This window comes from Paralichthys olivaceus, chromosome 11, assembly GCF_024713975.1.
Source record: "Paralichthys olivaceus isolate ysfri-2021 chromosome 11, ASM2471397v2, whole genome shotgun sequence".
In the NCBI taxonomy this organism is placed as follows: domain Eukaryota; kingdom Metazoa; phylum Chordata; class Actinopteri; order Pleuronectiformes; family Paralichthyidae; genus Paralichthys; species Paralichthys olivaceus.
In genome coordinates, this window is record NC_091103.1 from 6,037,830 (window position 1) to 6,061,544 (window position 23,715).

The 23,715-nt window shown below is 42.7% G+C and overlaps 1 long non-coding RNA gene across 1 annotated transcript; it reads left to right on the forward strand.

The window, feature by feature from the left end:
• Positions 1-17,591: 17,591 nt before the first annotated feature.
• LOC138412053 (uncharacterized) lies at positions 17,592-19,928 on the forward strand. The gene is made up of 4 exons (XR_011244575.1): positions 17,592-18,885; positions 19,117-19,225; positions 19,625-19,750; positions 19,885-19,928. It is a non-coding gene; the product is annotated as an uncharacterized lncRNA (long non-coding RNA).
• Positions 19,929-23,715: the final 3,787 nt, after the last annotated feature.

Consider the following 23,715-nt stretch of genomic DNA (forward strand, 5'->3'; position numbering starts at 1 on the left):
GGGAGCCGGGCCAAGAGAACGCAGTGGCCAGGAAAATCAGCAACCTGAAGGATGAATTTAGATTCCAGTAGTCAGGAATTTCTAAGCATAACAAACATGTCAGACCTATTTAGCAGGCACCGGCGGGTCACTGGCCAGAGATGTGAGGTGTATATTGTTTCTGATTAAGTTTTTCTACGCTCATGTTGCTGCACTTTGTAACAATTTACTTTCAATTCATTAGAGCCTCTAACATTTTGCTTTGCCATCTCCATAAAAAATAAATGGAGGGAGCAGGTGGAGGGATGATTAGCTCGCTGAACTATCCGCCATTTTTTCTCACCAGAAGTAAGTTTCCAATAGATTTTGAAAGCATGGAGATAACATTAATTTGCTTTTTTTTACTTTTGCCAAAATTATTCTCTTGCTTTAAGGCCTCCAGTTTACTGTTTCCTTTTTTTAATCTATAAGTTGATCAAGCACCGACCGCTATCGCTGTTTCCTAATGCTCAGACACTCAGATAACTAACCTCCTTGAGTTATGAATCTATTTTTCCCCCTGGGGTCGTGGACGTTGATATCAAACGGGAACATTTCACACCAAAACACCTCATCCGCTCTCTCCGTGTGTGTCCCCCGGGGGACGCGGAACAAAAGGGGATGAATGGGGTGACCATAAAAAGCCAGCGCGCTGATAATTTCCCAGACATCTGCGAAAAATGTAACCTTTCCGTCGCTCTCATGATGTCAGCGGGCTGTTGTGTTCAGCGGGGGATTGGGGCTAAAACATTTGTGACCGAGCCAAGGTAAACCATTCCAAATGGAGCGCGGCGCGGGAAAAGGGACACCATCGCAACAAAAGGAGTTAGATATGGATCATTGGGTCTGCACACCGGCCCCAGCTTGAGCCAATTATTGGTGTCATCTTGATCCAATTTAATCAATCTGAGGGGAGACTCGGCGAGGGGAGGTGGGGGGTGGCGGGGAGGGGGGGGGAGTAGCTAGCGGGTGCAAACGTTGGTCAAATATCCTGAGCTGACTGAAGAGCTGTTGACCCCACCTCCACCCACCCGCTAACAACCCCCTCACTTCATACCCACTCACCCCCGTGTTATCACAGAGCCTTCTCCCTGAATCACTGAACTTGTGACCAATATTCTCACACAGCCATCTTTGCTTTGCTTAAACTACGATATCACAAACACGTGTTTTATCTCCAGGGAGAGGATTACCGGGAAATGAAAATAATCAGTGAACGATGGAGGAATTCATATTGTTCAAAAGTGTTTTCTTCAATTTTCCAGCATAATCTCTCTTCACCATTTCCCTCCTCTGAAGATCCATCAGGGTGAAACACAGCTACGTGCTCAGTGCCCTGAGGTGTTGGATTCCCCCCCCCCGTGTTCCAAGGTGGTCCAGCTACACTGTTGTTCCAGCATTTTTAAAACATACCCTGGGTAAAGTACAAATGCTGCTCCACATCACAGTGACACACATTCACACCTTTTAGCTGCTCAGTCAGAAAATAGACACCATTTCAACTGCAGGAACTTTTTTAGAACTCAGCAAACATTTTGAGGAGTCCAGAGGCCTGCTGCAAGGGTCGACTGTATATTTACTTCCTCAGCCGCGCGGGTCTTGATGTTTGAAACGTCAACACAGACTCACTGTACTGGACTTCTAGTGTGAAAATAGGCGTCAGGTCACATTTGAAGGTTAAAGCACATGCAGGTGAAACTCATTGCTGAAGTTAGATATTTCATCTAATACCTGCCAGCAGTTGATCTCAGAACTCTTAGCTTAAAACACTGAATTCATTTTACAGGGTGGACCCACAATATTGTTTAATTTCTTTAAAATCCAATTCTCATGGAGTAGTGCAGTGATATTAATGCAATATTCAGGCATGTTTAGGGGACTGATATCTATGGGTGTGTGCAAATTGGCGCAGCTTGTTTGAATTCATGGGGACTGCTGGGCCTTGTTTGTTTGTGTGTCTGTTTGTTTGTCTGTTATTTAGTAAGATCACAAAAACAAAAAACCTTGAACTGATTACTGTGAAACTTGGTGAAATGATTTTTCTTCTTTTTCTCTTTATTTAACGTTGCATTTTTTTTTGGTTTTCATCAATTTGCCGGGGAACACTTCACAGATCTACAGATAAATAAAAATCAGGCATGGTGAGGGAACTGATATTTATTAGAGTGTGAAATTTGGTGCAGCTTGAATGAATTAAAGGAACTGTTGGGCCTTGGCGGAGATAGGAGCTCTTCTACTTATAGTGCAGTTTTATTCACTGAGACACTTTTCATTTATGCTCCATCTTGAGTTGCAGCAATAATCTGCAGCCCTCAACTACTGGTTCACAGATGTCACTGTAGTTAAGGCAGTACATCATTGTGCATCACATACACAGTAAGAGAAGGAGGAATTATTAACTTCTGTAGTGAATCAGAAATAAATAAACATAAATCACTCAGGAGATTGTGGCCACTTTGGAGAGCAGCACTCAGCAGCTCCACTAAAGTTAACCACTAAGATAAATGTATCAGCATCTCATGCATCAACATCACACACTCAGCCCAACCAACCACATACGCACACATGCCGACTTGCAGTGAGGAACAACTCTGATCAGTGTGTCAATCTCCAGAAGTCTGTTGAAACAATTACGGCTTGAGTAAAACAATACACAAGACTGGCTATTATTTTTCATCTAAAGCCAGGTCACGTTCCCAATTACTCTAAAATGTTGCGTGGACATGTTCTCTGTTTTCACTGAAAATATTGATATTATTCCAGGTCATGTGTCTCGACACGGGCAGTGGATGAGATGGTCAGAGTTAACAGCAGTTTGGATTAAAGTTTAAGACTTAACTAAGTCTAAACCTACATACGCTTTGTTTAGTTCCCCTAATATTATTTCTCATTTTACAAGATCCAGAAAGCTGGATTTGAAATACCGTGATTCATTTTTGTTTAGTCTTGAATGTTTTTAACAATCTTTACGTTTCTCGTCTATTTGTTTGTGTTTGTATCAAAGTCGACCTTCAGATCTCTTAGTAATTGACTTCAAATCCCATCTGCCATGTGATGTTGTTGCAAACCTGGAAGCCGGTGTGTGCATCCACAGGATGGTAGCCAATTATTTGGAGCCCGCTTCAGTTTTCCAAATTAAAAATGGTCTCCTTCCACTGTTGACCTTGGATCAGCTTTCCATTTCTTATTATTATTAGGTTATTAACACAAACCCCTGAAAGTATCTTTTTAAAGTCTAAAACAAATTCGATTAGGCCTCTTTACTCACACTGGTGCAGACATACCTATCGCTGAATAACTCCTGTCTGCTCCCTATTACCTCCGACACTGAAGTCAGTGAGAGAGCTCGGACCTGAAAGCCTATATCCCCCTGCACGCTGGACAAGGCGGGGGGGGGTTGCCGGGTTTGCAGCACATTACCGCTTTATTGAATTAATTATGATAAGGATCATAACTTTAAACGCGGGGTGAGACACGGGGCGTTTTTCGGCGTGGATCGCTCGGAGCAATTTCTCCCCTGAACGACGGTGGAGGGGTTATTGGATCTGTCAGGCCTGAACTCTGTGGCATCGTAACAAGCTCCATAAGGTAAGCCGAGGTTGGGCACAGTTCGCCGCACTGATCCCTATATGCCTGCAACACGGGGAAATTTGTACTACATACTGAACAAATAACAAGAGAGGAGAGGGAGAGAGAGGCGACTGGTGAGGCCTTGTTTTGATGGAGCCTCAGTTTGAAGGCCGTGAGGGTCACGCAGGGTTATCCGGAGGTCTCGCACCACATACAGTTCCAGTAGGTGCGCTGAAGTGTATCATTATATTATGATGCTGCTTGGATGTTGTAGAGGCTCACGTCTCTCTGCTCACAGATCTCTAACTGTTCCCAAAGGACTGTGTGTGTGTGTGTGTGTGTGTGTGTGTTTGTGGCTTATAGAACATTTTGAGATACTTTTGTGTTCTTCTGTGGGGTCCAATCATCGCCAGAAACCAGTACGCGCTCAATTGTGGTGAATTCTGATGATGACCACATCAGTCAGGAGGCTATTTTTATCCACTGCAGCTGAATTTAGGTTAAAATGAGGTAAAAGAAAGAAAGGGTTAAGGTCAGTGCTGGCACGCTGTCATGTTCAGAGATTAAAGAGACAATATGAGTCAGGAGAATGTCTAACAATTCAAGAATGTGTGTGAGTTTGTGCGTGCGTGCGTTCTCGCGTGTTTAGAAACCTCGACCTCCTGTCAAGTGCACTTCAAAGACTTCCAGCCCGATCGAGAGTCGCTTCTCATTTCCACCTCCAGCACTATTAGACATTTAGTGAGTTTTGTTTTGGGATGACAAAAGGCCTTAAAAAGCTTGCGGTTCTGACGAGGGAAGGCTGTGTCGAGGAAGGAAGGAATTCACCGGGGGGTTAGTCCGTTTCGCATTAGCCGCCATATTGATCAGTAGCCTCCCCCCTCCTCTCTCCCCCCGTCCCACTCCCCCAGGCTGATGGACTGTTGATGACATGCAGATATAGTGTTTTTACTGCTTTGTGTGCCCACCAACATTTTAGCATGTCTGACAGCTCTCCAGGACTCCTCTCTACAGTGAGGTAGCACTGTGTGTGTGTGTGTGTGTGTGTGTGTGTGTGTGTGTGTGTGTGTGTGTGTGTGTGTGTGTCTCCTCTAGAGCTAAATATGTGCAGATGTATCATAATATTTTCACTGTAAGAAAGCGTCTTTGAGGGACAATAACCTGCAGCTGAATCAGCGTGCCGTCCCACCACGCGAGGGCCTTTCATATGAGCTACCCAGCTATCTGGAGAATGTGTAGGCTCGCTCAGGGTGAAAGCTGCAGCTCTAGCTCTCTCCTCTGCCTGGTCTGTGTGTGTATATATATATATATATGTATATAGGATATATAGTAATATATAGATACAGCTCTGGCATCAGCCTGTATCTCTAACTGTGAGTCTTTCTTCTCCTCCTTCATTTTTCAACACACACCCATGCTTTGACAGAACCGCCCTCTCTGCTCACCTTTTCATCTACAAATATGGTTCTTGGCACACACACACAAGGGCTACAGATATTACACACACCTATATGCCTGTTCAGAAAACAAGCCCCTTTTTCTGATCTGCGGGACACTTCAGTTTGCATGCAGCTCTGCTGGTATTTGCAGATAAAGGGAGCAACAAGTCTGCTGTGTGTGTGTGTCTGTGTGTGTGGGTGGGGGGGTATTCGGGGCAAACAGTGGGGAGATGAGATGTAATCACAGGCTTTTACAGCTGGCTCTTGTTTAGCTGGTCCACTCTATTGAGAGGGGGGGAGGAAAACTAATTCCCAATCAAAATACATCAGCATCAAAGAGCCTCCAATAAAGCCTGAGAGGAGCTAAAGCTGCTCCTTTAAACAAGTGGCTGATCTTTCATTGACTTAATACTGAGGAGAGTTAATTGACTGCGGAGTAGACTGTGAATTTTCAATATTTATATTGATTGGTGATTATCGACAGTACGTGATATGTATTCACTTGTTTGGTCGTTTTGTATTTTGGCTCCATGGTGAGAGAAAGAGAAAAAATTCAACTAAATTAAACTCTTGGGTTGTTTGTCATCTAATGGCAGGAGCCTGAAGTTAGCGGAGGATTCAGCTGCTGAATTTTTTCCCAAATCTGATTTAAAAACTTTTCATGACTGACAGAAATAATTCAGGAAGAAATGCTCTCAAACAGCTTCTGTTCTTTGTTGCTGACACAATTTTTAGATTCTGCTCCGTGTTGAAATGACCATCACATCACTTCTGTAGATTTGATATAGTCTGTGTTCATATAGCGATTTTCCCGTCTTGATGACATGCACACACATTACACATACAGAAGATTGGGATCGAACCGACAACCTTCTGGTTATAGGCCGACCTGCTCTATACACTCTACGTACTGAGGCACATGCTTTGTGACGTGGTGCTGGGAGGAGACATTTGAAGATGATAAACCGTGGCTCAAACATTCTCCACCATCACACCACCTCAGGTCGGCTTCATGACTTCATGCTGCTGAGATTCTTAAAAGTGGAAACTTCTGCTTCCTTATTTGTTACCACTGAACTGAGGCTTCTTCCAATAGATGCAATAAAACATCAGGTTAATAAAATATTATAGTTTTTTAAAATGTATGAAGAATATTGTTTTTATTTGTGTACTCTTCACATTGTGCAGCACCAGTGCCTACAAATATAAACTTTACCTCTCCCTCTTTTTATTCTGTTTGCTGAATAAATATTCAGTGGGACTGGATTGACAGCCTGTCTGAACTCAACAGAAAGCTTCTTTCTTTCACACTCTGGATCTTATTGGCGGAGTTATCTCTCCATCTTTGGCCTTGCTGAACCTCCCCATTTTCTGGCCCGCTCTCTATCTTTACATCTCCGTCTCTTTGCTTCTCTTTCACCCCATGTTTCTGTCCTCATCTATCCCTGCATATTTTTTTTTTACACAAACACCTCATTTTATTGCCTTTTCCTGCATCACTTTCTGCGCCAAAGTTTTTTCCAGAAGGATTTAGCTGTGGACTTATACAGAGCTTGACGCGTTTTGTCCAGCTGATCTCTTCATCAGTGTGTTCGCTCCTTTTGCGTCATTTTTTTGTTTCCTCTTTGTCTTCCCTGAAGGTCCACGCCATGGCAGTGCTATTTATATTTTGCTCACTTGTCACCTCATTATTTGTTGTGCCACGGCACAGTAAATGTTTCTGATACAGATAGCAGCCGCTGGAAAAGCACTCCTTCATTTGTTATGTGTTTATTTTGTTATCCTTCCCTCACTCTCCTTCTCTTCATCTGTCGGAGGCGAGCAGGGCCAAGTCTTTATCTGGTAGCCAAGTTTACACACTGCGAGGGGAGAGAGGCTTCAAACAAACAGCTTCACGACTCTTAACACCAGCACTTCGACTAGACCAAATATTTACCTTTTGCCCCTGTTCATCCCTCTGTTCAGTTTCTCCTTTACCTTGCAGTGCCACACACCGGCAGATGGATATCACACACTCGCTGTATCAATAATTTGGTCCAAATATAAAGAGGCCCCAGTGTTTTGGATCAAGCTTTTGTCTGTGAGTGTGTGTGAGTGGGTAAATAACTGTCAGCAGTTGCCATTTAAGCATGTCAAGTGCACGCACATACACATAGACACACACAAACACACACACACACACACACACACAAACACACACACACACACACACACACACTCATTCACATCCTCAAGCCTTAAACAGCTTGCAGAAACAGTTTGTTTTCATATTCATTTTCAAAATAATGAATGAGCCCTCTCTTGCTCACACGTGCACATACACACATATACACACTTGTACTGCACCTTGCACATATAATATGATAATGGTCTTGTCTACTACACACACACACACACACACACACACACAATTCCCCGATTGTTTGTTTTCATACTTGTTTCAAAAATAATAAAACATAACGAGCCCTCTTACTCTCTCTCTCTCTCTATCCATTTCATGCACACACACACACACACACACACACACACACACACACACACACACACACTTGCTTGTCAGAAGAAAGTGGAACAAGGAAGGATATGCAGTGGTTTTAAATGCCCAATGCACAGATCTGCATGTAAGCACACCGTGGCTGATAAGCTGACTCTACACTGGGACAACTCGCTCTCTCAATGCTCATTGTGTTTGTGTGTTTTTTTAGGGGCACAGCTTTTGTCTGCTCCTGTCAGCCGCCTCATCGTTCTCTTCCTGTGCCCTGTCTGTCTGTCTGTGTGTGTGTGTGTGTGTGTGTGTGTGTCTCTGATGTGTGTAACTGGGCTCTGTTGTGTGCATACACATTTGAAACGGGGGTGCACAGTCGCTGTCTGTACTGGAGCCTTGTTTACATGGCAGGTGAAGGTGCAAAGCATTCTGGACCATGATGCAAGTACAGAGAAGTGACACTGACTTGCAGTGTTGGGATGTTGTCACTGACTTTAGTACTTTTTTCATGTATCTGTATATTACTTAAGTAGATTTATTTTCATGTAATTTGCTTTTTTTGTTTATTAGCAAATATCTACAATATATTATGTTACATGTTCAAATTGATGTATATTTTAAGTAATTATAAACGAGAGGGTGACTGGTTTATTGATCCAATCAGAGCAGGCAGGTAACGTTAGACCCCGCCTCCTTCAATGAGAGCATCTGCAGCAGCAGCATCACTGGTGAAGTTCATGTAATAGAGTCCATCACCAAGTCTCAGTCACAATGATGTAGTAGACTGTTGCATTAGGGAATATGCTGTATACTTTTAATACTTCAAGTATATTTAAAAGAAGGTGCCTATTAGAAGCACTTTTTTCTTGATAACCACTCAAAACACTTTACAGTACAGTTTTACCATTCACCCATTCACACATATTCATACAGGGCATCTATACACATCACTTTCTCTATCGTGCCTCATTCACACACTGCCTGCTCAGCCGTCAGGGGCAATTAGTTTTTGCCAAATGGGTAAATGCTTTGAAACTGGGTCGCGACTTGAGAAGTGAGGTTGATTGGCTCACCAGCCAATCACAACCCCTCCCCTGACTTGGTCAGTACTCACTACTCTGACAATGCACAATGGGAGCTGGTTTAGGGCGGGCAGTGAAATTTTGGCACAACAACAAAAGCAACGACTGTTAAAGGTTCACGATTGAGGTGAAAGGGATCTATTGACAGAAATTTAATACAAAATAATCCTTGTGATGTTTTCACTGGTGTGTTTCATCTAAATTGTACGACTTGTTGTTTTCTTGACCCTAGAATGAGCCCTTTATATTTAAATACTCTATATTAACATTGTGAGCGGGTCCTTCTACGGAGGTCACCATGTTTTTTACAGTAGTCCCGACTGGATTAAACACCTTTTGAGTTTTTATAACAACTGAAGGCTGCCACAGGTTCTCCTTCATGTTTGGGAGAGGAGGGTGAGGTGAGGAGTGTTCAGCTGCTACATGAAATTTCACCAGATGTCCCTAAATTCTACACACTGAACCTTTAAGTAGAACCTGTTTCTAAAGAATCAGGTTGCTCATGAATAACTTAAGCACACTGATCATGTTGGTGCAGGTGACGTCAGTTTGTGGCTCTCAGATCAGTGAAAGGACAATTTATTTCAACTCAACTCAAGTTCTGTAATTTGCACAGTGGTGCTCAGTGTCACAATGATGCAAAGTCACTTCACGTTGATCTGTATGGTATACAGGGTAGGTGTAAATCCACTGTTAACCTGGCATGAGTAGAGAATTACAACACAGTGCAGTACAATACAGAACAATACAGTACAATACAGAACAATACAGTACATGTGCATATGCGTGATGTGTGATGAAGAACAGCTGCACACAACAGCAATTATATTGAGAGTGTTAGTTAGTACTAAATGTCACTTCACACTTCAGCTCTGAGCCAAAGTCTGCTCAGACATTCCACCCTGTCACTACTGACACCTGCTGCATCACACACACACACACACACACACACACACACACACACACACACACACACATACACAAAGCGTAATGCTGTTATATAGCTGGGTACACACAGGAGCATTTCAAGGGACCTGGGGGCCTTAGATCAAACTTAACTGAAACAAACACTGGGGCTTAATTAGAGAGTTCCTGGTCCTGGTGTCTCCATGATCATCTACAGAATTTAAAGCAACACAGTGGAGAATAGCTTCTGGTTCCAGGTTCACTGTTGCAATGACAGAGATGCCATTCCCCCTATTTTAAGTTTGTGTACCTTCAAAATGAATCTAAAGCTGTAATTTGAATGTTAAAAAATTATAATAGTTGACATTGTGTTGAAAAAATACAGATGTCAGTGTTGAGTCAGGGGAGCTGTTTCAAATGATTTGATCAAGTCATCGATGCAAAAACAATCACAAATACCCTGGCTGTACCAATATATACATGTTGACTTGTATCAGGATATTTATTCTATTGTGGTAGTCCTGAATTTTTTGCTTTATCATTTCAAACCAGGACAGATATTCATGTACTTGCAAACCTGCCATGTGAGTTTGTCTCCCCTTAGTAAGACACTGGAAGTTATTTCTAATCGTGTTGCACTGTTTTGCACCAGTCTGCCTCATTTTGTCTGGAGAGATAAAGAACCAGGATTTGGGCATTTTCCCTGCCACAGCTCACCACCACCACCCCACCACCTCCCTCCTCCACATCCCTCCCTGGTATTTGGAAGCCTCTCACGAATACCAGCATGGACGAGCATGTCCTACCACTGAACCCCGACCCACCTCCCTGGTAACGCACAAGCACACACACATTCAAGCACCCGCCCTTATCGCCAGCATTGTGCTGCAGAGTTGTTCGCTTCCTGCTTTGCTCACACACACACACACACACACACACACACACATACACATACTTGTGAACCGGTGCGCGCACACTACTGCCCCAATACATTCTTTAACTTTCACACAAACAGCAGCATCATCGTGGCACCAACCTTATTTCACATAACTTCATTTGCAGCCACACAATGTGACACACAAACCTCAGACATAGGCATACACTACGGTAAATTATGTGTGCGTGTGTGTTCGTGCGTCCTGTCTGAGATTAGCTGGAGATGCCTATCTGGACCCTACAGGATGATTTAGGCAGACAGCAGATGGGAAGAGAGGACAAGGAGATAGAAAGATAGAGGGGTAGTGAGTCAGAGAGGTGGGCTGAGGTGTTTTATCTTCTGCTTCCAAATTTACCTGTTTATCATGTTGCTATCGTCAAACTGACACACACACACACGCATGCACACACATGCACAAACAAAAACTGCCTGATGTGACACATTCATGTCTGTGTCTGTCTGGAGGAGAAGCCCAACTGTTGACTCTGTTCGAGGAACTATTTATCATTTTGGGAAATACCCAGACAGTAGCTGTTAGCTTAGCAAAGAGACCTGGGTAAACAGTGAAAAAACAGAAAAGCTGTGTGAAGGAAACACATTTGCCACCTCTAAAGCTTATGAATGAACACATCTGGTGCTATGTTCCATATTTTACAATTGAGCTGCAGAACTTAAAGACCCTGGAGAAAGAGCCGTTCACATGAGAAGCTCCAACCAGTACGCAGAAGTACTAGAGAAGAAATTGTCGTCAGTGATTTTCTCTTTGCCATCATCTTTAGACCGTGCACATTTCATCCTTTTAATTAATTCCATGTAAACAAAACTTTAAAAGTTGTGATTTTATGCAGGGAACTCCTTAGATTGGATCAGTGATTGCCATCATTTCATCCAAGTCCAAGAAAGTTGATTCCCAATCTGTTGCCTTAAATGATGATATGATATGAGGTGTCACAGGAATATGCAGTCAACCACAGAATGTAGACTTATCTCAATGCCCCGGTTAGTCACACTGCAACTTTTCTACATTATCTGATCTGTTTCCACTTGTCACTTGTCTTCCCAAAGCAACCAGACAGATCAAGGCTATCAAGATAATGAATCTCCGGTGTATTGTCGTTTGGTTTATACATTTTTATGTTATTTTACACACTCAACATTTTTACTGATGTATTTTCTACAAACAGGACAAATACTGTGCACTGTGATGAAGAGCAGCTACCACACCATCTTCCTGACGTCAGGTTTTACCTAAAAACTTTTTTCATCATCTGGTTTGTGAAAACATCATATTTCTACAGCCTGAGAAAATAAAAGTCGGTGTTCTGGTAATGCACTGCAGAGTGTCTCTTCTGCCAAGCGGCTAACAGCGGCACCGGGTGAACACCAGTATGGCCTAAAAGAAACAAGCAGCCAAAGGAAACAAGTCACTCTGCCCTGCCTCAGATTGTACAAACATACAGTCTGCCACACTGTTGCTTCTGCATTTCACAAAAAAAACTAGAACTATTGAACTGCGGTTGCCTATCTCCACTAACCAGACTCATTTTTGGTTGCAGTGACCTTTACCACTGATCCCTGAAATCGTATCAATTCATATTTGAGTCCAAGTGACAACTGGTCAAAATTGTTAAGTAATTCCCCAAAGGCAGAGTTGAGCCGTCGTGTCCTAAACTGACGAAACAATGTTTTTTCAGGCCACCGTGACCTTGACCTTCGATCTTTTACCACTTGGATCCAATCAGTTCAACTGTGAAAACAAATGAAGAATAGTGCCAAGGATTCCTCGAAGCATAAGATAAAGCATTCACACCAAACTGCTTTGTTTTGTTACGTCTCAGTGACCTTGACCCTTGACCTAACAGACTCATTGATGTTTAGAGACCAGTCCAACAGGAAGTTTAAAAACAAACTCAGTTAGCAATATTTCCCCCTTGCTTTCAGTCTTTGTGCTAAGCTAAGCTAATATGTCTCCTTGCTGTAGGTATTGAGAGTATTTCCCAAAATGTCAAACTATGTAATACCATTACAGGGGTATTCAGATCTCAGTGCGTTAATGAGTCGCACACAAATCTCCAACACGATATAATTTGTTTTCTCATTTCAATGCATTGATGTGTATCTGGTTTGTTTTACGTGTTTAATGATTAAATAAACTGTTAAAAGTGAAATATCGAAAATCAAACAGCATATTGTCTCCAGAGAATCATCCGTCCTCTCTCTCTCTCTCTCTTACACACACACACACACACACACTCACACACACACTACAATTAGCAGAGGCCTTGCCCGGAGGCGGTGAGTCTTGGTAATAAGTGCTTGTTGATGTTTTCCAAATCTCGCTAATAGAAAGAATAAACATGGCCTAACCTTTTAATTGAGTGATGACATGACAATGATGGAGAGATTGTTAAGCACTCGGTGTGGAGCCAGAGAGGAGTGTCCTTGTGTTCCCTTCTTTAATTTCACCCCTCCATCCCCCACCATCCGTCTGCCCAGTTCCTGTTTGTCTTAATTAGCACTGCTCAGAGCGTCACGATGACTCAGGAGACTGGATTGTTTTATTCCCGCCACTCCGTCAGCATGTCTCCCTGTCACTGCAGGGTTCAAGTAGTGGAAATGCATCAAGTGACCTTTGGGTAAGGTGTTGCTGTTGATGTGAGCAACAGATAACCCTCTCTGTCATAGACTCTTTCTATTTCTTCTGTACCAACCTTCACTCTGACTGAAGTACCACTGCCTGACATTCGTGTAGTTTCACTAAAACTATGGTCTCGTTACTGGGAAATATACCCGAAAACATGCAGCATTAAACATGTAACATGTAAATACGGCCGCTAGCAGTTTCTCGAGAAACACATGACAAAAGATCTAGTTTGACGATGTCGTGAAGCAACATGGGATCATAGGAGTTGTTGTCCTCATCAACACAGTGAATGAAAACCTACCTGACGTGACTCAGGCACAAATCATGCTCACGGATGAGGTAATATTTTTTTAAGTTTTATTCATGTGACGCAGCAAAGAGTAATGAATAATCATGATCCAGCTGTCAAGAAAACGACAGCTGACTGATTAACTGTGTGTTTTTCCTTCATCGTGCATCGTTTGCCCCTGAAGTTAAAGACTTGGAACACACAAAGGGCACAAATACCATTATACCATTATGAACGATGGTACAGTCTGGCTTCTAGTCTACTGTCATTACAAGCAGGCTCACAGTGATGGAGTGAAACCTTTACCCGTATCAGGCTCCTGTTGACAGTCTGGGGTTCAGTCAGGGGCTGGAACAGGAACTTCTGCTGATCCACAGATGTTTGACAGTTTCAGGTCCTCCTCTTTTTCTGAGCCTTCAGCCAAAACAAGCAATTAGAGGAACAATTTGTCACTTAACATTAAGAACTTTCTCAGTAAAAGACCTATGGATATTATATGTACAGAATCTCTACATAGACTCCCAAGAATGTTATGTTAGTTTTGGTGGTTGGGGTTTGGAGCCACTAATATCTATGTAAGCATTTAATGACTTATCTATGTACTCGTAAATCTATGCAAATATTTGCTTCAACATGTACAAACATCAATATATATATATATATATATATATATATATATATACCATGTCTCTTAACAAACAGGATGTTATAGCTTTATATTTATGAAGACTTGTATTGTGTTACACATCTGTTTGTATTTTGTTATATATAGCTTAAAGACTGACTTTCAGACATTTCTTTATTTGTCAAATGCACTCTCACTTGAATCTGGTATGTTATATACATAGATATAGATATTTATATATTTATTTTTGGCTCCTAGTTCAGCGTCAGCCTGTTAATTGGCGGTTAGTGGTGATGTCCGTCAACCACAAAGTACACATGCCCCCACAGTCCTGAGGAGGGAAAACATCTATGTGGTGGGACCAGGAGCTAGAAGCTATGAGTCTAACAGAGTCACTCTTTCAGTTTAAATACTTTTGTTGCACCTTTTTGGCTGCACAGCACAATTTGCCAGTGAACCTTTTCATATCTGTCAATATGTCATGTGTAGCAAGTGAGTCAAAGTAACCGAGCACAGTTTTTATCAGCCTTTTGTCTGTATCACAGTGGACTGGCAGGACACCGTGACATTACAGTGTTTGGCATCCAAGGTCCACAGAACACTTCAATTACAGCATTGTGTTGAAATGAGGCATCTTTTTGAAATAAGTTCATTTGCACGATCACTTTCAAACTGTTATTAGCACAGGATGTGACCGCAGCATAAAAACTGGACAGATTCTTAAATACAGAGCCCTGGCAGAAATGTCATCTCGTCCATTCTGCCTGTTTCCTCCTTATTTGTGCTTCAGAACTTCAGCCTCACCTCCACACAAGTCGCAAATGTGTGACGACTGGCTGTTCGAACAAGAGATTCCTTTTATGCACACATTTTTTTCAACATGACCGTCACGACATCCGACAGGTGTACACCGCCTCTGTCTCTGTCACCCACGTACATCCAGACACTCACTCTAAAGAGCAGGGGTCTCTATCTGGCTGAGTGTGGGGGAGGTCCATGGCCCCCAGGGAACCAATGGCAGGTCAGCGTTGTGAGGCCAGGGATGGGGTGTGGGTGGCTGTGGGGGGGTTTGTCAACCTATTAGAGAGCCACAGAGGAATTCTCTGTGAAACAGAGACTAGCCGACTGACAGAGACACCACACAGCTGCGCGGCTGCAGCGCTGCAGACACCGAGCTGCACTCGTAGTCTTTTTGAACTCACTTTCTTTGTCTTCATACCCATTTGAATCTCCTGCACTTCCTCCGACTGATTCTACTTGTTCGAGCAGTAACTCAACATGGACAGATGCTATTGTTTTGAAGCGGTACCTGCAAACAAGCAAGGGTTTGTCCTTTTATCCATAATCAATTGGACTCACCTAAAGTATGAAAATGTAATGCTTGTCAGAGCCACAGATGAGAGAGGTGTGAGAGAAGGGTCTTGTTTTCCCTCATTGGACATGATGCGATTTGCACCACACCCAATACACACATACATATACACACACACACATGCAAATCACTTGACTGTAAGTTTAAGCACATGTGGAATTGTCAGGGGAAGAGGTGTGTGTACACACCTAGTGTTTGCATTGGCCTAAGAGGTGTAGACAAATACACAGAAAGAAAAGGAAATGGAGAACCATGCACTGTAGTGTGTGTGTGCGTGTGTGTGCGTGTGTGTGCGTGTGTGTGCGTGTGTGTGCGTGCGTGTGCATGCGAATGTGTGTGTGTGTGTGTGTGCATGTGGATTCTCTTCCCACCAGCTAAATGATTTTCATTCTTTCAGCGTGTGAACTGAGACAAGATATTATCACACATGCCAGCCAGCGATACAGCAAGAAGAAATGCCACTGAAGAGCTGTGAGCAGCAGGCTCCTGTGACTGCTGTGTTTAGTTTCCTCTTTATCTGATGAGTGTTGCACATGTTTCACTCTCAATTTATTTCAGTCGCTCAACTGGCATGACACCAGGGTTAACCCAAAACTCTTGCTATCCTTACGAAATCTTTATTTTCATAATCATATAAACCACACACACACTCACACAAACACGTGCACACACACACACACACACTATGACACACATGTGGTTTTGCAGTGTGGTGGCTTGATTGGCAGGAGGTAGAAAGGAGAGGAAGTGAGGCTGACAGGACTCTCAGGTGGTGTTAACTCCTGACTGACAGGTAGGCCGCGCCCTCACTGACAGGCGGTGAAAGCAGGTAAACTCTACTGTGCCTGGTCTCGAGCAGTTAATCCTAATATTTCAAACTTTGATGATGAACATGTTTTGCTTCACCTTTTTAAAATCAAGGCCATTTGCGGATAAGAAGCTAAATGACAAGCGACCCAGGTTGTGACAGTGACCTTGACCAGGAGGTTGAAGATAAATATTTTTTGTCATGATGTGACTTTAGTTTTAAAAGGATTTTCTGACACTTTTCATTGTTTGTCACTTTGACCTTTCAATCGTTTCCTCTTGCTTTTGTTCCAGTCTCACTTTTTTCTGTCCCCACCCCACCCTCTACTCCTTTCTCTCTTGTTGAGTACTATCTTGCATCTGGTCCCTTCTGTCTTCTCCTGTTTCTCTAGAGTGTTTCTGCTGATCCCTGACTTTCCCTGAAGTTCCCCAGGGTGTGTGTCTGTGTGTGTGCATGTAAAGCCAGGTGTCTGCTCTTTGGGCTGTGTCTGTCAATGGTGTCGGGTTTGGGGGGGAGGACAGAAGCGAGTGTGTGTGTGTGTGTGTGTGTGTGAATGTGTGTGTGTGTGTGTGTGTGTGTGGGTTGGTGTGTGTCTATCTATGTATGTGAGTAGGAGCTGCCGGGGCACTGTGACCAAGAGCATCTGGGAGAAATTCGTAACATTCTCAGGGATCTGCCAGGGATAAAAGCTCTACAGCACCGCCGTGCACCTGGCTGAGAGAGACACACACACACAAACACACACACACAGGCATACGAAGCACACATTCACACACTCACATTCATCATCTTTGAACCAATTAACCTTAAATGTAAAACTATATCATCAAGTACAAAGGTCAAATACAAAACCTGAACCTGAGGACCACCCTTTTTTCTTCTTTCCTGACAAACACACTGGATCTTTCACCCTTAAACTACCAGACATGCACCAATCTGTGGATAATCTCCTCAAATTATCTGGAGGGGCTGCATGTGTGTATGCAAATGTCTGCGTCAGTTGCTGTGGACATTCTCAGCTTCTCCTTCCCGCCCCCCTGGTAAAAACTCAGGATAATATCCAAAGTGAGCTAATGGGAGAAAATAGAAGGATTCACCGCGAGCGTTTGGACATGTTGATACCTTTGTAACATGCGACAGATAAAAACTGAAAAAACAAACAGAATACAAGTATCTCAGCATGAAAACTTAGAGGAGACATCGACGAAAATATCGAGAGCTTTTGGTGATGAGGGCTGATGCGCTGTGACCAAAAACGTGATCTCCACAGTGGGATTTATAGATTACGTCCTGCCTCTTATTGCTACATCAACCCTTCCCTTTTAATTTTTGCTGTGAACAAAATCTCCTGCTGCGTTTCTTAACTAATAAATTAACATTTATTAGTGAAAAAGTTATGAAAAAGTTTGTACACTGCAACAAAAATACAAATGGACAAACGTTATATGTCCAACCTTAATGATTCAATCCTTTGTCTTGACACATTTCAGTATTTATAATCTTCATCTTCTTCCGTTCTGCAGGACTGCAGGTCAAGATGAGTGCATTAAATGAGTGTGAGAGCGAGTGAAAGTGTGCGGCTGGAGCTGTTTGTGTGATCAGAGGCCCTTGACAGGCTGTCATCTGTCAGCACCGGCAATCAAGAGCAGTGAGAAAACAAGCACAGACACAGAGGGACTCAACGTGAGGAGGAAGGACTTGTTATAGGAGACAAAACTCTGGTTAAACATTAACATGGGAATGTAATATATGGGTCCTTACAGTGCATACACACAGCAAATCTGCACTAGACTTTTTTACTGTGTGTCAGGTGAATATTTCACTTTTTTGTTTAAAATGGTTTTGGTTCAGTTTGTGTGACAATAATCTGCTCTTCTTTGCAGAATGAGTGCTTTTATTTTTGTGCTTATTTGTTGTGTCCCTTAACTTAAGTGTTCAAGTATTTTTTACAGTAGCATTACTACTTCACTTTATGGGCACCTTCATACCTACTTTGTTTGGTATGGACCATCAGACAGTTTATTCCAGACCTAGCTAACTAGCTAGCCCCGCCCCTTTGATGTCGTACGATTGATGTGAAAGATTTCTCCTCATCAGAATTTGTAATTAAGTATTTTTTTATATTCTGTGCTAGCTGCTGTTTGATTTCATATTGCAAGTTTTGTCACTGTTAGTTCCATAATTAATTTACTGATGGATCAAAGCCACAACTCAACATATTTTGTATTTTGTCTTTATAATGACGATCTCATGTGTTTAACAAGCTGTTATGGATAAAATGATAAATACTGGATTTTACTCTAAAGGCTTCCTCTTCATACCAGACTGTGTTTCAGCTCCGTTTTAAAGTTCTTTGATACAGAGCAAGTGTTTACATGTACTTCCCTCCCCTCCTCTTCTTTTGTTATTCCTCCCTTCTCCACTCCCTTTACTCTCCCCACCCTGTCTTCCATGTGTATGTATGTCTCAACACATGCTTCTTTATGTATGTGTGTGTGCATGCAGGTGTGTTTTCTTGTGCGTGCGCGTGTGTGTGAGGCTGCTGGAATGTTGACCCACACAGAAACAGGGTGAAAGACTTCCCAGACATCAAAGGGCAGGTAGCTGACAAGGAGAAGAGGGGGCGATAAGTCCAGTTAGATGACAATAGACCCAGCGCACACCTGGACTGTATGGAAAGGCAGCGACGTGGAGAGAACTGCACACACATGTATACACACACACACACACACACATGTGGCACACTTGCCGCTCAACACTTTCTCATTCATTTCCCTCTCCAGTTATGCTTCAAACACACACATCCTCTTAAACGCCTTCAAGCACTTAGCTTGGTTACCATGCATGTCTCCGTAATGTTTATACGCTCCTCTCAGCCTCCTTGCAATCCACCCACACAGGCCCCCCACCCCATCCTCATCCGTGACCTCTGTATCCGCAGGTGTTGTGGTCTTTGTCCTTGGACATGTGTGAGCAGCTTGGTGTTGTGACGAGCCCTCAGACCCTCAACCACCCCGACGTCTCTTCTCTCAGGTGCAGCAGGCTCTCAGGTGAGCTTGTGGGGGTGGGGTTGGGGACGAGGGTGAAGATCGAGTATGAACTTCACACCTCACAAGTCAAAGCATTTAACTTGAAGTCACTTTGGATTAGTTTCTTTTGTTTCTCTGTTGGGTAATTGATTTAAGATGAAACACTTTGTCTCTACATCCACAATGATATGTTGAAATCTGTGTTAAAATTTAAAGACCTATACACATATCATCGGAAAATCCACCTAATTTTTACGTCATCTCAGTCTAATATGGTCCCAGCTATTAAAAATAAAAAAATTATGTCTCTATTTTCAGATTAATAATGGATCAAATAATTAATTTATAATAATTGTACATTGGGATGAACCCACACAGATTTATCATGAGTGCACTTCTCTTGTTTGCTTGGTTATGCAGCTTACGGTGGTTCAGGATCCTGCTCAACACACTCATTGCATCAAAAACTCTGACAAGCTGAAGTCATGCCAACTGCAAAGCACGGGACAACACGCAGACAAAGTTAGCAGCAAGCTGGTAGAAAGGGTAAATATTTGACTTACACTCACGGTGTTGCCAGAAACAGGACTGCAAATGAATGATTCTATTGATAGTAAGTCAGTGTTGCTTGTTTCTGTTACCTTATGGTGTGTTAAACAAATCTATCCTCATTTTCTCAGCTACACTCCTGGTGAGGTCAAAGGGATTTGCGAGCAAATAAAAGATAATGTGTGGTTATGATGTGGTCGGGATGGGGGTGGGGGGTTGCATTCAAGCTTTACTACTTGACTAAAATGTACAAGTATGCACAGCAGATACTTTGCTGATCATTTTGACAAAGGGGGGGCTTTAGTTTGATAGAAGGCCCTCCCAGGTTCCTTTTTCCTGGGGCCCTTAAAACGCTCGGCAAGAAGTAAATCATCATTGTAATCCCGAAAAGCTGGGTTCAAACTTGAAGTTGCGTTGCTAACCACAAGTCCAGCTTCATAGTACAGCCTCTGATGCAAAACAATCACCAAACCAAAACAATGAGCTCAGGGAATCCAGTGATAGAGTTGTTTGTCTGTCTGTCTTTGAAATGAGTGCTCCTCTGTTGCTTCAATCAACACCTCTAACAATGCCTCTAAATATATATATATTTGACTCATGGTGCGTATAAGAACATTCATTCTATATACATATAAGGCATAAATGTTGTATACTGCGCTTAATGTTTGAATATCCCACCAATGTGTTCACAGTCATCTTAATTCTGGAGGGATCCTGTAAAACTTCCTCCAAGAAATAACACATTATAGATGTCAAAACACAAAGTCCTTTATACACGTATCACCCTGCCACTTCAGAGGAGGTGGAGAGAAATGGCCGAGGTTCTAAGCAAAATGATTTGACATCTATCTAACTCTCTTTCAAGGGGTCAAGCTGGGTTACAGTGATCTCAGAGAGGCCTACCATTTAAAGTGGCTCAGATTAATTTTGTTTGAGCAAAAAGTCCCTGAGCCATGACTAAACAGGAAGATATGAATAACATAAAGCAGTAATGCTCATCTCCTGCTCCACTGAACAGTCCTCTCATTGTATGGACTTTGAAAAGTCAAACCTAAAAGCTTGTGTTCTGGGAAGACGAGCAGGTGTTTTGTCTGTCAAATAGTTCAAGGGCGGCAAGGAGGAAGCGTGAGAGATAACTCAGAGAATAAATTGGATTAACAATGACCTTCTGCATTGTTTTCCTCACACAGGGGCTTGAGTTGAGGTGAGAGGTGGTAAGGAGACTCTGAGTTCTTAGGAGGTCAAATATGGAGTTGCATGATTTATTAATGAGCCTTAAATTCAAAATTAGATCTTGAATTGTGAAACATCTGTTTGTGTTTATGGGAATGTATACGTACCACAAGATATATTGTCATTCATACGCCCACAGCATGTTCACGTGGTTGTCGTGTTTATTTTAGGTGACACAGTCCCATTAACGTTCGCACCACAAATGAAAGAGGGCAAAGGGGCGGGGCTGCCACCAGCCTCTGAGTGCCTTTCTTATCTGACCGCACGCGAACGAGGTGGGGTCCAATCAGAGTCACTCCTTACCCTCACTTCCTGTTTTTCCTGCCGGGATGTCCCGTCACCTTGGTGACCCAGTGGCACATGCAGCCTTTCAGTACCACCGACCCCCCCCCCTACCCTTCAAAAGAGTCAACAGGCCTCAGGAAATTAGTTTAAGGTCTCTGAGAGGGAATCAGTCCATTTCCCAGTGGGCACTTATTAGAACAATGGCCAACTGCCAAGTCCACACTGGCTTTAATGTGACGTGTTTTCCTCCTCCGTGTTGACTGAGGTTAAGGTTAGCTAACTCAAACACTTGGTTATGATCAGAGAAAGACAGGTATAGCCAGTGGTGAATACGTTCTCAGTGACTTTGCTGCCTGTAAAAAGTGCTAAGATGATTTAGCTTTTGAAAGCTGAAAGTTAGACAAATTCACAGACCTTATTTCAAGAACACCACTCAACCACCAAAACAGGAAAAGGAGGCTGTAATCTACTTGATATGAGTTTAACATTTGGGTTTAATCGTGGGTGGTGGGTCCAAATTTGACTTGGAGATAATTGTGGATAAGAGAAATAGGGTCGCAACTTTGCAGGTGGTTTGCAAAAATGGACTCTGCTTCAGTGTCCTGCAGATGCACCACAGGTCCAATCACCGCCCAGACCCCCACATACCCTAACTTTCCATCACGAGACACTGTTGGCATCAGATTCATGAGTAGGCTACATATTGTCAGAACAGTGGCTTGTCTCCTCTGTCATCACATATTGTGGCCACATGCTTGCTGTCTGTTTGTTGGAATCAGGTACGATTGGCCTCACGTTTAACATCTGTCAATAGCTTGGTCTGGCCGAGCTGACTGTTGATGTAGCTGGTAAAATATTAGGCTGAGCTGACATGTGCCGGCCACAAGACCACAAGAGAGTCCGTGGAGCGTTGAGTTTCTTTGAGCTCTTCAGTGCAGGAGAGATGGAAGTTTACACAGACCAGAGAGAGATGACGATTATTTTGTTCGCATTGATTTGGACTTGTCTCGATGAGAGATTTCTCTCCTGGGACAGCATACAAGTTTAAAAGATGCCTGCTGGTACATGAGCATTCATGTGTGTGTGTGTGTGTGTATGTGTGTGTATGTGTGTGTGTGTGTTCTCTGTCAGGTTGTGTTAAAGGTCAGGACAGAACCTCAGGGAGACGTCTAGGCACACGTTCCCCTCACACCCTTCCGCACCCCTGCACCGCTCTCTCCCTTTCATTCAGAATAGGGTTAATGAGATCTGTCACCACCTCGCCCTGCGTTTATTATGAGTGAGCTCTTTCCTGTGTCAGGTAAAAATAATCAAGCGGTTCCACGGACGCATTTGGCCACTGGACTTCTCGGGGGTCCTGAGATGGCTGATCTGGTTTTATTGCAGTTTCTCTGAGGGGGAATGGGTTGGATGGAGGGGAGAACAGAGAGGAAGTGACTTTAGCTTTTAGGTTTGTAGTCAGGAATGTTCCTCGTCAACTCCTCGTGATTCTCATCTTACCTGCTAACAGTCACACTGAAAATACACATGGGTATTTTTGGCTCACTTGCTTTTAAAAATACAAAGTTTGGCCGCTCTGAGGAGCAGTGTGAAATAACTGTTTAATATATTTGAATGGCAGCAACAAAGATATGGTTTTAGTTCAACATACTCATGATTAACAATCCAGCTGATAGATGCCCATACAGTGGAAATTTAATTTGTGGTTTTCAGAGCTTGAATGATATTTTTTCATGAAAAATTGTTCCAATTTCTGTTCAAGGTTTCTCTATGCTCACAATAAGAAATGCATTTACTTATGTATTCATTTGAGGTTGCGATTGAAGATTCAGAGGTTTATATTTCAAAAATTTAGATCCTAAAACTATGTGCATGGTTATATACATTAGTGGTGACAAATACATGTTTTTGTAATCTGTATGGACTTAACTTTCTTCAATATTTGTTGACAAGCAACATGAGCTGAAATGAGCTAGACTCACTCAATCACCAAAATCTCCATCAAGACAATAATTGTGAACTCAAGCTTTAAGTTTTTGTTTATCTGTGACGTACATTCATACCTGACATCAGAATGAAATGGGTCAAACAAGTTGAATCTCTCATGAGTGGGGTCAGATGTTGGTGTGGTGTCTTTCTTTCAAACAGTCTTCTCTTGTTCTGTTTGACTTTTGCAGAAACTTAAAATGTCCTTTCTTGTAACTCGTTGGTGTGTTTGTGTTGGTGTATTTCATTTCCCCTTCTCTTTTTTTCCAGCCTTCAACTTCAAGTCTCTCTGACTCCGGGCCAAATATTCATCATGCTGAGATGGCAAACTGCGTTTCAACTTTCCACACTGCACTCTCTGCCACTATTTCACACCCTCAGCTGACTAGAAGCCTCCTTGACCAAACACGCGTGCAAACACAGTATCATACACACACACACACTGAAATCAAGAATGC